This window comes from Elephas maximus, chromosome 7 (genome assembly GCF_024166365.1).
Source record: "Elephas maximus indicus isolate mEleMax1 chromosome 7, mEleMax1 primary haplotype, whole genome shotgun sequence".
Classification (NCBI taxonomy): Eukaryota; Metazoa; Chordata; class Mammalia; order Proboscidea; family Elephantidae; genus Elephas; species Elephas maximus.
Window position 1 is genome coordinate 65,371,366 of NC_064825.1, and position 20,208 is coordinate 65,391,573.

The 20,208-nt window shown below is 38.5% G+C and overlaps 1 protein-coding gene across 7 annotated transcripts in view; it reads right to left on the reverse strand.

Moving 5' to 3' along the window:
• Positions 1-20,208, reverse strand: part of SBF2 (SET binding factor 2) — a 519,656-nt gene that overhangs the window by 458,775 nt on the left and 40,673 nt on the right. The window contains exons 2-4 of one of the 7 annotated variants that reach the window (XM_049890355.1): positions 10,203-10,562; positions 7,827-7,907; positions 4,310-4,455 (exon numbers count right to left, since the gene is read on the reverse strand). The exons of 3 other annotated variants lie outside the window; for them this stretch is intronic. The gene's annotated coding sequence lies outside the window, so the exon portion shown is untranslated. 3 more of the 7 variants (XM_049890358.1, XM_049890356.1, XM_049890359.1) reach the window with 3 other exon arrangements.

Here is a 20,208-nt window from a genome sequence, read left to right on the forward strand (position 1 = left end):
CTTTACTAAAGCTGATCGCCAGGTCTTCTCCCTCAGAGCCACTGGGTGAGTTCCAGTCGCCAACCTTTAGGTTAACAGCCATGCACTTAAATGCTGCATTACCAGTGCTCCTTGAATTGATGACTAGACCTGTGCTATTTAAAGTGTGGTCCTCAGATGCATCACCTGGAACTTGTTAAAAATGTTCAATTTTTACGGTAGTTGTTACAAGGATATATCTTTTTTATTTATATATACATACATATTTATATTGTATATAATATATATTTGATAAAAATTGTTGCTTGAGCCATCTAAGATGTATCAATTGGTCTCAGCCCACCTGGATCAAAAAAGAATGAAGAACACCAAGGACACAAGGTGATTACGAGCCCAAGAGACAGAAAGGGCCACATGAACCAGAGACTACATCATCCTGAGACCAGAAGAACTAGATGGTACCCGGCTACAACCAATGACTGCCCTGACAGGGAACACAACAGAGAATCCCTGAGGGAGCAGGAGAGCAGTGGGATGCAGACCCCAAATTCTCATAAGACCAGACTTAATGGTCTGACTGAGACTAGGAAGACCCCGGTGGTCATGGCCCCTAGACCTTCTGTTGGCCCAGGACAGGAAGCATTCCTGAAGCCAACTCTTCAGACATGGATTGGACTGGACAATGGGTTGGAGAGGGATGCTGGTGAGGAGTGAGCTTCTTGGATCAGGTGGACACCTGAGGCTATGTTGGCATCTCCTGCCTGGAGGGGAGATGAGAGGGTGGAGGGGCTTAGAAGCTGGCGAAATGGACACGAAAAGACAGCGTAGAGGGAAAGAGCAGGCTGCCTCATTAAGGGGAGGGTAATTGGGAGTGTGTAGCAAGGTGTATATGGGTTTTTGTGTGAGAGACTGACTTGATCTGTAAACTTTCACTTAAAGCACAATAAAACTTATTTTTTAAAAAAATTGTTGCTTGTACACTTAAAAGTGTGAATTTTATCATATGTAATTTATACCTAAATAAAGTTAATTATTTTTTTTAAAGAAAGAAATGCAGAATCTCAGGCCCACCCCAGACTTATTGAATCATGATCTATATTTTCGACAACCCCAGGTGACTCACATGCACATTAAAATTTGAGAAGCATACTGTTTTGGAGTATTGTAAACATTAACATAGTTTTTCATGGTAGGCAACGGTCATTCAAGACCTTTTTTTTTTTGGTATGTCTCTCTAAGAGACTATAAACTCTGTAAGGACAGGGGATCATGTTCGTTTTGTACACCACTGTCACATAACAGGCACTCAAATATTTCCTGAGTGAAAGAAAAAATGTCTCACATTTCTTTACGATTATTAGTAAATTTTCTCTTACTATTTTTACCTGAATCTATTTCTCTTCCAGTTTAATATCTACCCGTCTTACTCAAAGGGTAGGGCTGAGAGCTTATAGGGAAAAAATTCAGAGCATATCATGTTGTTATGACAATGAAAAAAAAGAAGAAAAACAGTATAAGCTCTACCCGATAAAGCAAAGAGTACAAATTGTTCAGACTCTTTACTTTAAGATATGTTATCTTAATCTTAAAAATACCTTTCTAGAGTTGACTTGCCTTATTTACAAAGCAAATAAATCTGGCAAAATAATTAACACTCAGAAAATTCTGAAATTTAAAAACAATTCTGAAGAAATTTGATTGTGTCTTATAGTCAATAAACAAAATAAAACTACTATATCTCAAAATTTTTTGTTTCAAAAGTTTTAAAATAAAGAAGAGATGCCATCAAAGAAACAATAATTAGCAATGCAAACAGAGAAAGGAAAAACCAGTAGAGGGTAAAACAACACAAGATTGGAAGTTGAAAAGCAGATGGACAAGTTTAGATGGACTAGCTCAACTCAGAACACTAAATCCTAAACCATCAGCAGGGGAAGACAAGAAGGTACGAGATTTACACTTCATAACCCTCTACAGGCTCTGCATTGGCAGTACCAGATACTTCTGGAAATAGACGGTGAGTGAGACCTATCTGAAAGCCTGTTTAAAAAGCAGAGTGACTGTCCCTCCTCCATCCTAGCAGAAGACTGGAAGCTTGCCATCAAGAAGCAATAAAGTAAAAGATAACTGGCCTAGGGGAATACTTGGCAATTGAAAATAGCACTATCATGCTGAGAGGAGGAAGAATTATGTAAAAGGTCATGCGCTGAGTGCTGAAATCCCAAGCAATTTTCTCCTCCTTGGCTCCCAAAATTCTGGTAACCAGACCTATTCCTCCCAGGGAAAAAATGGGAAAACCCTTCTCTGGAAGATGTGACCAACTCAAGATAAAACACCAGGGAGGTCATCATATGAAATAGTCCAGCAAGATCACCCAATAGTTAAGTCCATAGTTTAAAGACTCACAATGGGTACAAGATGAGACAGCTAAGAAAAGCCTCTAACACAGAAGATCAAAACCAAAACAAATAGGGAAAAGAAAAAAAGGAGGGAATTAAAAGGATTATTCAAGGAAACAAAAACATTAAAAAAAAAAAAAAAAAGTAATATCCTTAGAGAGATAACAGAAGACATTTCATCTATAAAAAGCAAGGACAAAATGTTACAAAAAGAAACATTCAGAGACAAAAAGAGCTATTTAACTAAAAAATGACAGTACAAATGAAAGCGTCAATAAAAGAAAAAGGGGAAGTAAAGATAGATAAACAACAACAATCAGTCCAGGAGGTCCAACATCCTAATAACAGGAGTTGCAGAAAGAGAGAGTACAGATCATGGAAAATGGAAAAACATAAATTCATAGGCTTCCCGTTTGGAAGAGACTACTGCATGCCCAGAATAAGAATACAAAAAGATTTAACTCAAGGGATGAAACTGTAGGAAATCAGGATAAATAAAAGATCCCAAAAACTAAGGGGAACCTGAGTACCATACAAAGGACTGAGAATCAGAGTAGCACTGGATTCCTCAGCAACCTTAGAATCTAAAAGACAAGTGAATCAGGAACTTCAAAACTTCTGAGGAGAAATTATTTCTAGCCAACCCAAACTATCAATAAGAATAAAAACAATTCGAACTAAAAATGCACAAACTCCAGAAGATAAACTAGATAACTGGGACCGCCTAAAAATCAAAGACTTATGCTCATCAAAAGACTCTTCCAGTAGCTAGGTGTATATAAGTTTTTGTGTGAGAGACTGACTTGATTTGTAAGCTTTCACTTAAAGCACAATAAAAATTTTTAAAAAAAGACTTTTCCAAGAGAGTAAAGAGAGAGAGAACCTACAGACTGGGGAAAAAAATTCTTGACAATGACATATCTGATAAAGGTTTAATCTCTAAAATATATAGAATACTTCAACAACTCAACAATAAAAAGACAAACAACCCAAACAGAAATGCCTTCACCAAAGAAGGCATTCAGGCAGCCAATAAACACATGAAAAGATGCTCATGATCATTAGCCATTAGAGATGCAAATCAAAACCACGATAAGATACCATCTCACCTCTGCAAGAATGGCACTGATCAAAAATTCACAAAACAATAAATGCTGGTGAGTCTGTGAGATTGGAACTCTCATACACTGCTGGTGGGAATGTAAAACAGTACAATGACTATGGAAAACAATATGGCACCTCCTTAAAGAGAAATACTATACAATCCAGCAATCACAGGCCTAGGAATTTATCCTAGAGAAACAAGAGCTGTCACATGAATAGACATGCAAATCTATGTTCACTGCAGCATTATTCACAATAGCAATAAGATGGAAACAACCTAAGTGCCCATCAACGGATGAATGCATAAACAAAATTATGGTACATATATACACAGTGGAATACTACCCAATGATATAGAACAATGATGAATCTGCAAAACACCTCACCACATGGATGAATCTCCATTATGCTGAGTGAACTAAGTCAATCACAAAAGGATAAATATAAGACCACAATCATAAAAACCAAGAAAAGGTTTATATACAGAAATGAATAATCTTTGATGGTTAGGAGGGAGAGGAGGGGTACGGAGGGGAATCCACTAACTAGATAGTTAACTTTGGTGAAGGGTAAGACAATATACTACATAGGGAAGTCAGCACAACCTGCCCAAGGCAAAGAAAGACACTCAAAGGAAGACAAGAAGAAAAAAAAACCAGGCAACCACCATAAACACTACAGCATATACATCCCTACAACAACAGTAAAACAAATAATAACTTACAAGCAGATACATACATAGGTATATATACTGAATAGGGGAAGGAGGGTATATAGGAGTATACTGACATACATGTACAGGTTAGGCTGTGAATATTTTTACATACCTATTTATACGTACAGCATGTATATACATATATATAATAGTGCACAAAGGGGACACAGTCATAGAAGCTTCCTAGACACATCCAAACATCTTCGAAGGACCGAGTTACTGGGGCTGACGGCTGGGAAACACGGTCTTGAAGGACATCTAGGAAAAAGGCATAATATAACTCATAAAGTCAATATTCTACATCCTACTTTGATAAGTAGCATCTAGGGTCTTAAAAGCTTGAGAGTGGCCATCTAAGGTACATCTATTGGTCCCATCCTGTATGGAGCAAAAGAAAATGAAGAAAAGCAAAGTATTACTCCAAGAGACTAATACACTACATGAACCACAACTTCCACCAGCCTAAGCCCAGAAGAACTACCACCACCAACCACTCTGACAGGGATCACAACAGAGGGTCCCAGACAGAGCAGGAGAAAAGGCAGAATAAAATTTAAATTCACCAAAAAAATCAGATTTACTAGTCTGAAAGAGACTGCAGGAACCCCCAAGACTATGGCCCCCAGACACTCTGCTAACTCAGAACTGAAGTGACTCTTGAAGCCTACCTTTCAGCCAAAGATTAGACAGGCTTATAAAACGAAAAATAACACATGGGAGGAACACGCGTCTTAGATCGATCGAGGCCAAATGGGCAACACCTGCCAAAAAGCAAAGATGAGAAGGCAGGAAGGGACAGGAAAACTAGACAAATGGAAACGGGGACCCCAGGGTGAAAAGGGGGAGACAGCTGATACATTGCGGGGATTGTAGCCAATGTCACAAAACAATTTGTGTATAAATTTTTGGAAGAGAAACTAACTTGCACTGTAAACTTCCACCTAAAGCACAATTTAAAAAAAAAGAAAGAATAATATTTCAGATACTCAAAGAAAGCAGGAACACAAACAGAAACCTGTACACCAGCGTTCATTGCAGCAAAAGGTGGAAACAAGTAAAATGTCTATCAACAGATAAATGGATAAGCAAAATGTGGAATATACATACAATAGAATATTACTCAGTCAAACAGAAATGAAGTCTTGATACATGCTACAACATGGGTGAACCCTGAAAACATTATGCTGAGTGAAATAAGTCAGTCACAAAAAGACAAATATATGAGACCACTATCATAAAGAAACAAGAAAAGGTTTACACACAGGAAAGAAAAAAAAATTCTTTGATGGTTACCAGAGATGGGAGGGGGAGAGTGGAAAAATGACCAAATGGATAAACCTGTTGCCATCGAGTGGATTTCGACTCATAGTGACCCTACAGGACAGAGTAGAACTGTCCCATAGAGTTTCCAAGGAGTGCCTGGTGGATTCAAACTGCTGATCTTTTGGTTAGCAGCCATACCTCCTAACCACTACACCACCAGGGTTTCTGAATAGACAGGAGACACATGTTAATAATGATGAAGGAAAAGGCAATACACAATATGTGGGAAGTCAGTAAAACATGACCAAGGGCAGAACACTGAGAGGAATGAAAGGACAAAGAGCAACGATGATTAACTACTACAGCATAGACAATCCTGCAACAATAATATTAACAAACAGTAATTTATGAATGGATACCTTGGCAGGTAGAAATGCCAAGAGGTATGGGAGGATGTTAGGGAACATACCCACCTGCAGATATAGGTTCGGTGGTGGCTATTTCTACATACCTAACTCTAGGTGCTGCTTATATATTAATACAGACAATAGAGCACACAAGGGCAACTTCTTAGACATAACAACTCACAGGACCAAAATTCTGAGGCTCAAAGGTGAAGGACCTTAGACTCAGGGAACATCTACATCAATTGGCACAACATAGTTCATAAAGACAATGTTCTATATCCGACTTCGGTGAGTAGCATCTGGGGTCTTAAAGGCTTGCAAATGGCTATGTAAGATACAACTATTGGTCTCTTCCAGTCTGGAGCAAAGGAGAGTGAAAAAAAACCAAAGACTCAAGGGAGCAGATCAGTCCAAAGGACTAATGGACCGCATGAACCACAGCCTACAGGACCCCGAGACCACAAGAAATAGATAGTGCCTGGCTACCACTACCGACCACTCATACTGGGATCACAAAGGAAGAGTCCTGGACAGGGTCACAGAAAAACGTAGAACAAAAAACCAAATTCACAAAAAATATCAGACTTACTGTTCTGACAAAGACTGGAGGAACCCCCAAGACTAAGACACCCTCCTGAGCTGGAACTGAAGCCATTCCTGGAGACCACCTTTCAGCCAAACCATAGACAGGGCCATAAAATAAACAATAACACCCGAGAGGAACGTGCTCCTTAGAACAATCAATTACATGAGATCAAAAGGGCAACAACTGCCCAAAAGCATAGATGAGAAGGCAGGAAGGGGTAGAAAATCAGGAAGAAATGGGAAACTTAGGATGGAAATGGGGAGAGTGCTGACACATTGTGGGGAATGAAACCAATGTCACAGAACACTTTATGTACAAACTTTAAATGGGAACCTAATCTGCTCTTGAACTTTCACCTAATCCACAATAAAAAACAAAAAGTCAAATATTGTATGATCCCACTTACATAAAATAGGCAAATGTATGGAGACCAAAGTCTATTAGTGGTTACCAGAGGTGGGACAGAGGAGGTAAGTGGAAATCACTGCTTAAGGAGGCATTGAGTTTCTGTTAACGGTGGTAGAATAACTTGGAAAAAGGATAGCGGTAATAATGGTTATGCAACATGATGAACGCAATCAATGTCACAAATAGTGCATGTAAAAACTGTTGAATTGGCAAACGGAGGAAAATATAGAACAAAACTCAAATTTTTAAAAAGTCTAGATTCACTGACCAGTTCAGACTAGACGACCTCTCAAAACTATTGTCTGAACTTAACTTTGAACTTAAACTACTCCCAGAGGTCACCTTTCAGCTAAATAACAGATTGGCTCATAAAATAAAGAATATCATCCATGAGTACTGTGCTACTTTTAAAAATCACCTATATGAGACCAAACAATCAACATTTACTCTGAAGCAAAGATGAGAAGGTAATGGGGGCGTGGGTGGCAGGGAAACTAGATTAATGGAAACAGAACAACCAGAATGGAAATGAGAATGTTGACACATCACGAAAAATATAATCAATGTCAATGAACAATCTGTACAGAAATTGTTCAATGGGAATCTAATTTGCTGTGTAAACTTCCACCAAAAATATTGTTTTTTAAAAACTGTTGAACTGGCAAATGTTTGGTTATACATATTTTTACCACAATTAAAAAATAAAAAGGCCATGTCCATGCCTCTAAAAAGAATATGAAGGTTAAAGCATATCCAGGGTGTTTCCTTTTCAATAATGGAAGCCTTGAAATTCAGACTTTAAAAAAAAAGTAATACAAAATTTATTTAGTGACATGGATGTATATTAGTTAAGATTAAATTGGGCTGTGACTGTAAACCTCAAGCAACCATAGCTAATAATTTAAATTATTTCTCCTCCATATAAATTAAGAAATCCAGGGCAGGTATGCAAGATCCAAAATTACCTTTTCATTCTATAATTTTCAACACACAGCTTTCACTTCCTGGTCCAAGATGGCTGCTCAGGTTCCAGCTATTGCATCCACCTTCCAACCAGCAGAAAAGAGGGCAATGAAAGTTGTGTCTCTTCCTTTTAAAAAGACGTCATAGAAGTCACATGTGACCTTATACTTGTCATGTTATTTAATACTCAAATACATCACACCAACTAGTTGCATGAAAATTGGGACATGTCTTTATTTCAGGTAGCCATCTACCCAGCTATAAACCAAAGGTAGAAATAGATACTGCAGGAGAAGTAGCAGTTCCTGCTACAGGAAGCAAATACCAAAAGAATCAGTTTTAAAAGTTGCCAGAGTTTACCTATGGGGAAGAGAAAAACGGTAGGAGAGATGAGAGAGGAGTGGTAAGGAATACTGTTTTTTTATAAGAAACTTTATAGAACTATTTGACTTTTTAAAACTTGTACATACATAATTTGACAAAAATAAAATCTTAGGAAAAAGACAATGATGGGAGAAAAGGAGTGGAAATAAAGTCGCAACTTTTCTTTCTGAAAGTCTGTCTTTTTCTTTTGGGAATGATGGTGCAAGAACTGTAAAAGATCAGAAGTAAATCCTATCCGCATATTAGTACGTGGTCTTTAAGGCAGTGATCTTGACTGCTTAGAATTTTTTTTTTTTTTAACTTCTTTTTGTTCCTGGCTCTGTGAGGAAAAACAATTTTATGGTAAAGAATCTCTGAATCACACAATCTTTTAATACTTAAGTGAAAAAAAAAGTACTAATCTACAAATACAAAAAGCCCAATGAGTACTTCAGAGAAGTCTGCAATAGTTTTTGCTAAAAGGAGGACTTTCTCTTATAAGGGTAAGAATCACCATTGACCTAAGATATTACTGCATTAATTCAGTCTGTCAGTGATTTAAGAGAATTCACAGATCAAGATGCTCCAGCAGAAAAAAGAGATTTGGTCTTTTGTCCCCCTTATCAAGTTGACTCTAGATAAAAAGCCTAGGTAAGCACTAGCTGAAAAATCTACCTGTTTATCAAGTTCTTTAGAGGAAATAATTATAAATATTTCGATGGCACTGGGTTTTTTTGTTTGTTTGTTTTTATTTGAAATACAAATAAAGGAGAAAAACAGGAACACATGGCAGTAAAATTAGATAAGTTAATGTATTACCCTGCAGGCATTCCTTTCTCATAAACAGGGTAAGGCTGAATACTATTAGACTTTCCTAGTTTAGGGGCAACAATATTTTAATGTTTACTTAGATTGACCACATATTTCCTCTCTCATTTTTTAGATTTATTGTCATCTCTAACCATTTCTAAATGCTTATGAACAATGATGATCAATTTCGATAAAAGCCTCCCTTTTAGACAAAAAACAGTTGGACTAATTCAAAGTATAGAAACAAAACCATGGTCTAAGAACTTAAGAGGGTTATCTGAAATCATGCATAGCTCATGGGTGACAGAGCCATAAACTCTGGTCTCCTCAGCCCAATACTGTACTCTACCATATTATGAGGCAACTAACTATGTCAAAGGAAACCCTGGTGGCGTAGTGGTTAAGTGCAACGGCTGCTAACCAAAAGGTCAGCAGTTCGAATCTGCCAGGCGCTCCTTGGAAACTCTATGGGGCAGTTCTACTCTGTCCTCTAGGGTCACTATGAGTCGGAATCGACTCGACGGCAATGGGTTTTAACAATGTCAAAACAAGAAAGTGGCAGGATTTCAATCAAGTTCTCTGATCGATAATGCCAGAAGCAAACTACCTGATCCTCCCACCTGTCTTAAGCCCCCTTCACATCAAGTAGGTGAAATACTGTGCTTTACTTAAAGGATATGGGTAAAAGCATCACGCAAAATGGGCTTTTTTTGGCTTCCTAAACTACATGCAGGTTCATTCAAGTCACTTCACAATGAGAGTTTCGTGTAAGAACATGTGGAAAGTGTGACAGCACAAGAAAAGTCTCCACAATCAGGCTTGACTGAGAACTGAAACACTCCTGAGGATAAAATAAAGTTGGGATCCCATTAGGAGCTATAGTTGATCATTGTCATAATAATTCAGTTTCCTGACTCTGCTTCTACTATAACTCTGGTTATGCCTATTCTTCCTCTCCACTACGACTGCTCTCTCTACTATGTGGTTTCTACTCTCCTGCAGCTTCTGCTTACTGCCTTGTCTAGCTATCTCATGTTCAAATTTCCTGAGGAAAAGGATGAGACTGAGTCAATTTGTCATTTTTTACTACAGAATTAATTAACACAGTTCTTGGGCCAGGCCAATTTATAAGCCACCAGCCTACCTATACATCACTAATACCAAGCCCTAGCCCAGTTAATTACGGCAGTGTGGAAAGGACTCACCTCTCAGGTGTTACTGTTTATTTTATGCGCTTGTCTATTGTTTGGCTGGAAGGTGGTCTCCAGGAATGGCTTCAGCTCCAGGTCAGAAGGCTATCTTGAGGCCATAGTCTTGGGGGTTCCTCCAGTCTTTGTCAGAACAGTAAGTCTGGTCTTTTTTGTGAATTTGATTTTTTGTTCTACATTTTTCTCCCACTCCGTCCGGAACCACCTGTTGTGTTCCCAGTCAGAGCAGTCAGTAGTGGCATATAGGCACCATCTAGTTCTTCTGGTCTTGGATGCTGTGGTTCATGTGGTCCATTAGTCCTTTGGAATAACTGCTCCCTTGAGTCTTTGGTTTCTTTCACCCTCCTTTGCTCCAGACTGGAAGAGACCAATAGTTGTACCTTATATAGCCACTCGCAAGCTTTGAAGACCCCAAATGCTACTCATCAAAGTAGGATGTAGAGCATTCTTTATGAACTATGCCGTGCCAGTTGACATAAAAGTCCCCCAAGTCTATGGTCCTCTGCCTTCAAACTTAGGAACTTCATTCTGCAAGGTGTTTGGTTATGTCTAAGAGGCTTCCCTGACTCCGCCACTTGTGTGCCCCATTGTCTATATTAATATATGAGGAGCACCTGCAGTCATGTATTTAGAAATATCCATCAACCAACCCTGTATCTGCTGGTGGGTCTGCTCCCTTACACCCTCCCTCACCTCTTGGCATATCTATCTACCTGTGTATCCATTCATAAATTACTGCTTGTTAAAACTATTGTTGCAGAATTCACTATTCTATAGTAGTTACCGTAGTTGCCCTTTATTGCTGCATTTCTCTCAGTATCCTCTCTTGCCTTGGTCATGTTATGCTGACATCTCCCATATTATGTATTGCCTTTCCTTCTGCCAACATTAACACATGTCATTCCATCTTCTTTTGATGCTTCCTGCATCATTCAATTTTTTGCCCATAGAATCCTTCAATATTGCAACTCAAGGCTTGAATTTTTTCTTCAGTTTTTTCAACTTGAGAAATGCCAAATGTGCTCCTCCCTTTTGGTTTTCTAATGCCAAATCTTTGCACATTTCACTACAATACTTACTTTGCCTTCTAAGAGCCATTCTCTGAAATCTTCTGTTCACTTTACCTACTCTATGTTCAAAAGGAAGTTTCAGAGTCTCTTCCGGCATTCACGACAAATGGAGAAAATGCTGAAGTTGTCAAGGATTTCATTTTACTTGGATCCACAATCAACACACATGGAAGTTGCAGTGAAGAAATAAAACAATGTATTGCATTGGACAAATCTGCTTCAAAAGACCTCTTTAAAGTGCTAAAAAGCAAAGACGTCACCTTGAAAACTAAGGTGCACCTGATCCAAGCTATGGTATCCTCAATTGCCTCATATGAATGCAAAAGGTTGACAATGAATAAGGAAGACGGAAGAAGAACTGATGCATTTGAGTTGTGGTGTTGGTGAAGAATATTGAATATTCCATAGACTGCCAGAAGAATGAACATATCTGTCTTGGAAGAAGTACAGCCAGAATGCTCCCTAGAAGGAAGCATGGTGAGACCTCGCCTCATGTACTCTGGACACATTACCAGGAGGAACCAGTCCCTGGAGAAGGACATCACATCTGGTAAAACAGAGGGTCAGCGAAAAAGAGGAAGACCCTCAACAAGATGGACTGACACAGTGGCTTCAACAATGGGCTCAAACATAGCAATGATTGTGAGTATGGCGCAGATCTGGGCAACATTTCATTCTGTTGTATACAGGGTCGCTATGAGTCAGAACCAACTCGATAGCACCTACCAGCAACACATAATGTAATAACGTCCTATTACAGAAGAATAATTGCCCTGACACCCAAATATTTTCTAGTAGAAACACAGGTAATTTTACAGGTCACCATTCATTATTTACTATGTTAGATACTGGGCTAAGTACTTGATAGGGAGTATCACAGATAAGCAAACTGAGGCCCAGAAAGCTTAGGTTCTTCTCTAAGGTGACATCCAATAAATCTGATGCCAAAGCCCATGTTTTTAACCATCCTCTTATACTGTCAGTGACTGCCAGGTAGAATCACTAATAGCATTTTATAACGTTAATGAATTCTACCCTCCAAAAAGAAAATATTAAACTGTTAACGAAATGCTTCCCAAAACACTGTTGAACAAGACTACATGCAAGGAGAGTTCTGTGATCAATTAAGTACGGGAAACGTTATATTAAAAAGAGATAATCAAACTTCCATATTGCAGGACTTCTCAGAATTTTTGTATGTCAGTCCACACTGTGAATCTCCAAGAAGTAAATACATTAAGCAGTGTCCCATATATAATTAGCCAAAGTTACAAGTTTCACAGGCCATTTTCTGGAACTAATGTTTTGTGGAATGCACCTTAAAAAATGCTTATGTAGATACGGGACAATACGAGTTAGGTTTTTACTTAGAAAAAAAGGGGTAAATATTAAGGTAACCACAAAGAGGTATAATAACTCCATAACTCAAAATAAAAACCAACAAAAACGTAACGACTCAGCAAACATAAAGTCAAATACTATGAAAATGAGGATCACACAGTTTACAAAGAAAAACGTCTCAGCACAAAAAAGTAAGTGGAAAAATGAAACTGTCAACAACACACATAAAAAGGCATCAAAATGACAACACTAAACACTTATCTATAATTACACTGAATGCAAATGGACTAAATGCATGAATAAAGAGACAGAGAGTCTCACACTGGATAAAGAAACACGATGGGTCTATATGCTGCCTACAGGAGACACACCTTAGACTTAGAGACACAAACAACCTCAAACTCAAAGGATGGAAAAAAATATATCAAGCAAACAATAAGCAAAAAAGAAGAGGAGTAGCAATATTAATTTCTGACAAAATAGACTTTAAACTTAAATGCACCACAAAGGATAAAGAAGGACACTACATAACGATAAAAGGGACAATTGACCAGGAAGATATAACCATATTAAATATTTACGCACCCAGTGACAGGGCTGCAAGATACAGAAATCAAATTTTAACAGAACTGAAAAGTGAGACAGACACCTCCACAATTATAGTAGGAGACTTCAACACACCACTTTCGGAGAAGGACAGGACATCCAGTAAGAAGCTCAATAGAGACAGGGAAGAACTAATTACAACAATCAACCAATTTGACCTCATTGACTTATACAGAACTCTCCACCCAACTGCTGCAAAGTGTATTTTTTTTTCTAGCGCACATAGAACATTCTCTAGAATAGACCACATATTAGGTCATAAAACAAACCTGTGCAGAATCCAAAACATCGAAATATTACAAAGCATCTTCTCAGACCACAAGGCAATAAAACTAGAAATCAATAACAGAAAAACTGGGAAAAGAAATCAAATACTTGGAAACTGAACAATACCCTCCTGAAAAAAGACTGGGTTAGAGAAGACATCAAGGAGGGAATAAGGAAATTCATAGAATGCAACGAGAATGAAAATACTTCCTATCAAAACCTCTGGGACGCAGCAAAAGCAGTGCTCAGAGGCCAATTTATATCGATAAATGCACACATACAAAAAGAAGAAAGAGCCAAAATCAGAGAACTGTTCCTACAACTTGAACAAATAGAAAGTGAGCAACAAAAGAATCCATCAGGCACCAGAAGAAAACAAATAATAAAAATTAGAGCTGAACTAAATGAATTAGAAAACAGAAAAACAATTGAAAGAATTAACAAAGCCAAAAGCTGATTCTTTGAAAAAATTGATAAACCATTGGCTAGACTGACTACAGAAATACAGGAAACAAATAACCCGAATAAGAAACGAGAAGGACCACATCACAACAGACCCAACTGAAATTAAAAGAATCATATCAGATTATTACAATAAATTGTACTCTAACAAATTTGAAAACCTAGAAGAAATGGATGAATTCCTGGAAAAACACTACCTACCTAAACTAACACAATCAGAAGTAGAAAAACTAAATAGACCCATAACAAAAAAAGAGATTGAAACGGTAATCAAAAAACTCCCAACAAAAAAAAGCCCTGGCCCGGACGGCTTCACTGCAGAGTTCTACCAAACTTTCAGAGAAGAGTTAACACCACTACTACTAAAGGTATTTCAAAGCATACAAAATGACAGAATACTACCCAACTCATTCTATGAAGCCACCATATCCCTGATACCAAAACCAGGTAAAGACATTACAAAAAAAGAAAATTACAGACCTATATCCCTCATGAACATAGATGCAAAAACCCTCAACAAAATTCTAGCCAATAGAATTCAACAATATATCAAAAAAATAATTCACCACGACCAAGTGGGATTTATACCAGGTATGCAAGGCTGGTTTAATATTAGAAAAACCATTAATGTAATCCACCACATAAATGAAACAAAAGACAAAAACCACATGATCTTATCAATTGATGCAGAAAAGGCATTTGACAAAGTCCAACACCCATTTATGATAAAAACTCTCAACAAAATAGGAAGTGAAGGAAAATTCCTCAACATAATAAAGGGCATCTATGCAAAGCCAACAGCCAACATCACTCTAAATGGAGAGAACCTGAAAGCATTTCCCTTGAGAAAGGGAACCAGACAAGGATGCCTTTTATCACCGCTCTTATTCAACATTGTGCTAGAAGTCCTAGCCAGAGCAATTAGGCTAGACAAATAAAGGGCATCCGGATTGGCAAGGAGGAAGTAAAATTATCTCTATTTGCAGATGACATGATCTTATACACAGAAAACCCTAAGGAATCCTCCAGAAAACTACTGAAACTAATAGAAGAGTTTGGCAGAGTCTCAGGATATAAGATAAACATACAAAAATCACTTGGATTCCTCTACATCAACAAAGAGAACATCGAAGAGAAAATAACCAAATCAATATCATTCACAGTAGCCCCCAAGAAGATGAAATACTTAGGAATAAATCTTACCAAGGATGTAAAAGACCTATACAAAGAAAACTACAAAGCTCCACTACAAGAAATTAAAAAGGACATACTTAAGTGGAAAAACATACCTTGCTCGTGGATAGGAAGACTTAACATAGTAAAAATGTCTATTCTACCAAAAGCCATCTATACATACAATGCACTTCCGATCCAAATTCCAACGTCATTTTTTAAGGTGATAGAGAAACAAATCACCAACTTCATATGGAAGGGAAAGAAGCCTCGGATAAGCAAAGCATTACTGAAAAAGAAGAAGAAAGTGGGAGGCCTCACTCCACCTGATTTCAGAACCTATTATACAGCCACAGTAGTCAAAACAGGCTGGTATTGGTACAACAGGCACATAGACCAGTGGAACAGAATTGAGAACCCAGATATAAATCCATCCACATATGAGCAGCTGATATTTGACAAAGGCCCAGTGTCAGTTAATTGGGGAAAAGATAGTCTTTTTAACAAATGGTGCTGGCATAACTGGATATCCATTTGCAAAAAAATGAAACAGGACCCATACCTCACACCATGCACAAAAACTAACTCCAAGTGGATCTAAGACCTAAACATAAAGACTAAAACGATAAAGATCATGGAAGAAAAAATAGGGACAACCTTAGGAGCCCTAATACAAGGCATAAACAGAATACAAAACATTACCCAAAATGATGAAGAGAAACCAGATAACTGGGAGCTCCTAAAAATCAAACACCTATGCTCATCTAAAGACTTCACCAAAAGAGTAAAAAGACCACCTACAGACTGGGAAAGAATTTTCAGTTATGACATCTCCGACCAGCGCCTGATCTCTAAAATCTATATGATTCTGTCAAAACTCAACCACAAAAAGACAAACAACCCAATCAAGAAGTGGGCAAAGGATATGAACACACACTTCACTAAAGAAGATATTCAGAGAGATAACAGATACATGAGAAAATGCTCTCGATCATTAGCCATTAGAGAAATGCAAATTAAAACCACGATGAGATTCCATCTCACTCCAACAAGGCTGGCATTAATCCTAAAAACACAAATAATAAATGTTGGAGAGGCTGTGGAGAGATTGGAACTCTTATACACTGCTGGTGGGAATGTAAAATGGTACAACCACTTTGGAAATCTATCTGGCGTTATCTTAAACAGTTAGAAACAGAACTACCATACAACCCAGAAATCCCACTCCTCAGAATATACCCTAGAGAAATAAGAGCCCTCACACAAACAGATATATGCACACCCATGTTTACTGCAGCTCTGTTTACAATAGCAAAAAGCTGGAAGCAACCAAGGTGTCCATCAATGGAGGAATGGTTAAATAAATTGTGGTATATTCACACAATGGAATACTATGCATCGCTAAAGAACAGTGACGAATCTGTGAAACATTTCATAACATGGAGGAACCTGGAAGGCATTATGCTGAGTGAAATTAGTCAGAGGCAAAAGGACAAATATTGTATAAGACCACTATTATAAGATCTTGAGAAACAGTATAAACTGAGAAGAACACATACTTTTGTGGTTACGAGGCGGGGAGGGAGGGAGGGTGGGAGAGGGTTTTTTACTGATTAATTAGTAGATAAGAACTGCTTTAAGTAAAGGGAAGGACAATACTCAATACATGGAAGGTCAGCTCCACTAGACTGGACCAAAAGCAAAGAAGTTTCCGGGATAAAATGAATGCTTCAAAGGTTAGCGGAGCAAGGGCGGGGGTTTGGGGACCATGGTTTAAGGGGACTTCTAAGTCAATTGGCAAAATAATTGTATTATGAAAACACTCTGCGTCCCACTTTGAAATGTGGCGTCTGGGGTCTTAAATGCTAACAAGCAGCCATCTAAGATGCATCAATTGGTCTCAACCCACCTGGAGCAAAGGAGAATGAAGAACACCAAGGTCACACGACAACTAAGAGCCCAAGAGACAGAAAGGGCCACATGAACCAGAGACCTACATCATCCTGAGACCAGAAGAACTAGTTGGTGCCCGGCCACAACCAATGACTGCCCTGACAGGGAGCACAACAGAGAACCCCTCAGGGAGCAGGAGATCAGTGGGATGTAGACCCCAAATTCTCACAGAAAGACCATACTTAATGGTCTGACTGAGACTAGAGGAATCCCGGCGGTCATGGTCCCCAAACCTTCCATTGGCACAGGACAGGAACCATTCCCGAAGACAACTCATCAGACATGAAAGGGACTGGACAGTGGGTAGGAGGGAGATGCTGATGAAGAGTGAGCTAATTATATCAGGTGGACACTTGAGACTGTGTTGGCATCTCCTTTCTGGAGGGGGGATGGGAGGATAGAGAGAGTTGGAAGCTGGCAAAATTGTCACGAAAGGAGAGACTGGAAGGGCTGACTCATTAGGGGGAGAGCAAGTGGGAGTACAGAGTAAGGTGTATATAAACTGATACGTGACAGTCTGACTTGATTTGTAAACGTTCACTTGAAGCTCAATAAAAAAAAAAGGAAAAAAATGCTTATGTAGTAAAATATTTCACATGACCACCTTTTTCTTTGGTAATTTGACTTAAACTAAGTCATCCAGCGGCTCCATGGGAGAAAGACCTGGGGATCTGCTTCTGTAAAGATTACAGCATAGAAAATCCTATCAGGCAGTTCTACTGTGTCACATGGGCTCGCTATAAGTCATAATCGAGTTGATGGCAACTAACGACAACAGGACAATCTTCCAAAATCTGACAACCCATAGCCCACTTCTAGGTGAAAATGCCATGGCCATGTTAAGGGCCAGTGGCCATGTTTTGGGTCATGTGACTTCACTCTTGTTCAGAGATGAACAGACAGGATAGACACCAAAGGACAACCCATTCACTAATGTGATCTGCCTCTGAAAGATTAGCTGGGGCAGTAAGATTTATCTCAAAAAATGGGAAACAAAAAATAAAGCAGAAGGGCCAGGAGAACCACATAGTGGCAAGAATGCAAACGAAATCATAAAGGAGTAGGAAACTAGTAGTGAACAAAGGAACTGGCCAAGAGAAAAAAGAGATTTGGGGGAGAGCGCAGACATACAAAAATAAGCAAGAGAAAGACTATGTGTCTGCATTTAGGACTAGTTCTAAAAAAAACTGTAAATTGAGCCCTTGAAATTGCTATGAGATCCCTGTTGTGCCCTTATAGTAAATCCCATTTGATTGAGCTAGCTCGAGTAGCTCTTTTCCTTGCAACAACTCTGTTTAAATTTAAACTATAAAAGTTTAATTCATTTCACTGAAACAGTATAGGTCAGTTGTTAAGATTATAGATTCTACAGTTGGAACGTCTGGGATTGAATCCCAGATCCACTACTTACAAAATGTAAAACTTTGGGCAAGTTACCTAACCTGTCATGGATTGAATTATGTCCCCCCAAAAACGTGTCTATCAACTTGGTTAGGCCATGATTCCCAGTATTGTGTGGTTGTCCTCCATTTTTGTGATTGTACTTTTATGTTAAAGAGGATTAAGGTGGGATTGTACCACCTTAATCAGGTCACATCCCTGATCCAATGTAAAAGGAGTTTGCCTGTTGTGTGGTCTGTACTACCTTTTATCTTACAGGAGATAAAAGGAAAGGGAAGCAAGCAGAGAGTTGGAAACCTCATACCACCAAGAAAGCAGCGCTAGGAGCAGAAGCATCATTTGGACCTGAGGTTCCTGCGCTGAGATGCTCCCAGATCAAGGGAAGGCTGATGACAAGGACCTTCCTCCAGAGTCAACAGAGAGACAAAGCCTTCCCCTGGAGCTGGCATCCTGAATTCGGACTTCTAGCCTACTGGACTGTGAAAAAATAAATCTCTTTGTTAAAGTCATCCACTTATGGTATTTCTGTTATGGCAGCACTAGATGACTAAGACATTATCTAAAGCCTCCAATTCCCATCCATAATCTGGAAATAAAAAGGGTTATCCCAACTCAGTAAGACTGTAAGAATTAAATGAGATGTTTATAAAGTGCTCAGCGCAGTGCTTTGTACACTGTTGTAATTAACTATGACTCCGACTCATGGCAACTCCATGTAAAACAGAACAAAACACTGCCCAGTCCTGCATCATTCATACAACTGCCAGCAAGTTCAAGTCCATGTTGTAGCCACTGTGCCAATCCACTCCACCAAAAGTCTCTCTCACCCTCCTTGGCCCTCTACTTCACCAAACATGATGTCCTACTCTTGCGATTGATCCCTCCGAATGACCCGTTCGAAGCAAACAAGTCAACAATGGTCTGTTGTGATCCATAAGGTTTCCATTAGCTAATTTCTGGAAACAGATCATTAGGCTTTTCTTTTGGAAACAGATCACCAGACCTTTCTTCATAGTCTGCCTTAGTCTGGAAGCTCTGCTGAAACCAGTCCATTATGGATGACTCTTTTAGTATCTGAAATGCAGTTGGCATAGCTTCTGATATCACAGCAACAAGCAAGCCGTAACAGCACAACTAACTGACAGGTGGTGGGCTTTGTGGAAAGAAAGCACTGAATAAATGCTAATTAACACTCTTATTAATTCACGCACAGTTTTTCTCTACCTCAACATGAAAACCTTGTCTTTGGAACATAACAAAGAAAGAAGAAAAAAATCCTTATTTCTGGATATAAAAACCTGGTAAATATTGTTTTAAAAAAATTTACTAGTATACTGTAGCCACAACACCTTAGCTCTAGGGAATCTCTCACCCTTTGTACTTTTTGTAGAATAATAACAAATACTTTGAAAATATTTTTGATTTTAATGAAATAATTTTTCCACAACAGGGTGAAAAATGTTACATCAATGCCAGATACACCCTATCTAAAGCATCAACATAACAATTTTTAAAGACAACAAAATAAACCTATTTTATAAAATAACAATTTCTTTTTTTTCTAAGATTATTATACCTGGACTGAATATACAGACCTGCTGTAATAACATGAAATACAAAAGGAACAAATACACAGCAATTTCTATTGATGTCTTTCAATAACAATCTCGAATCCAAAGATAAGGCATCTTATTGCCATTTGCTAACTGAGTTTTCAGGCCTACTAATGT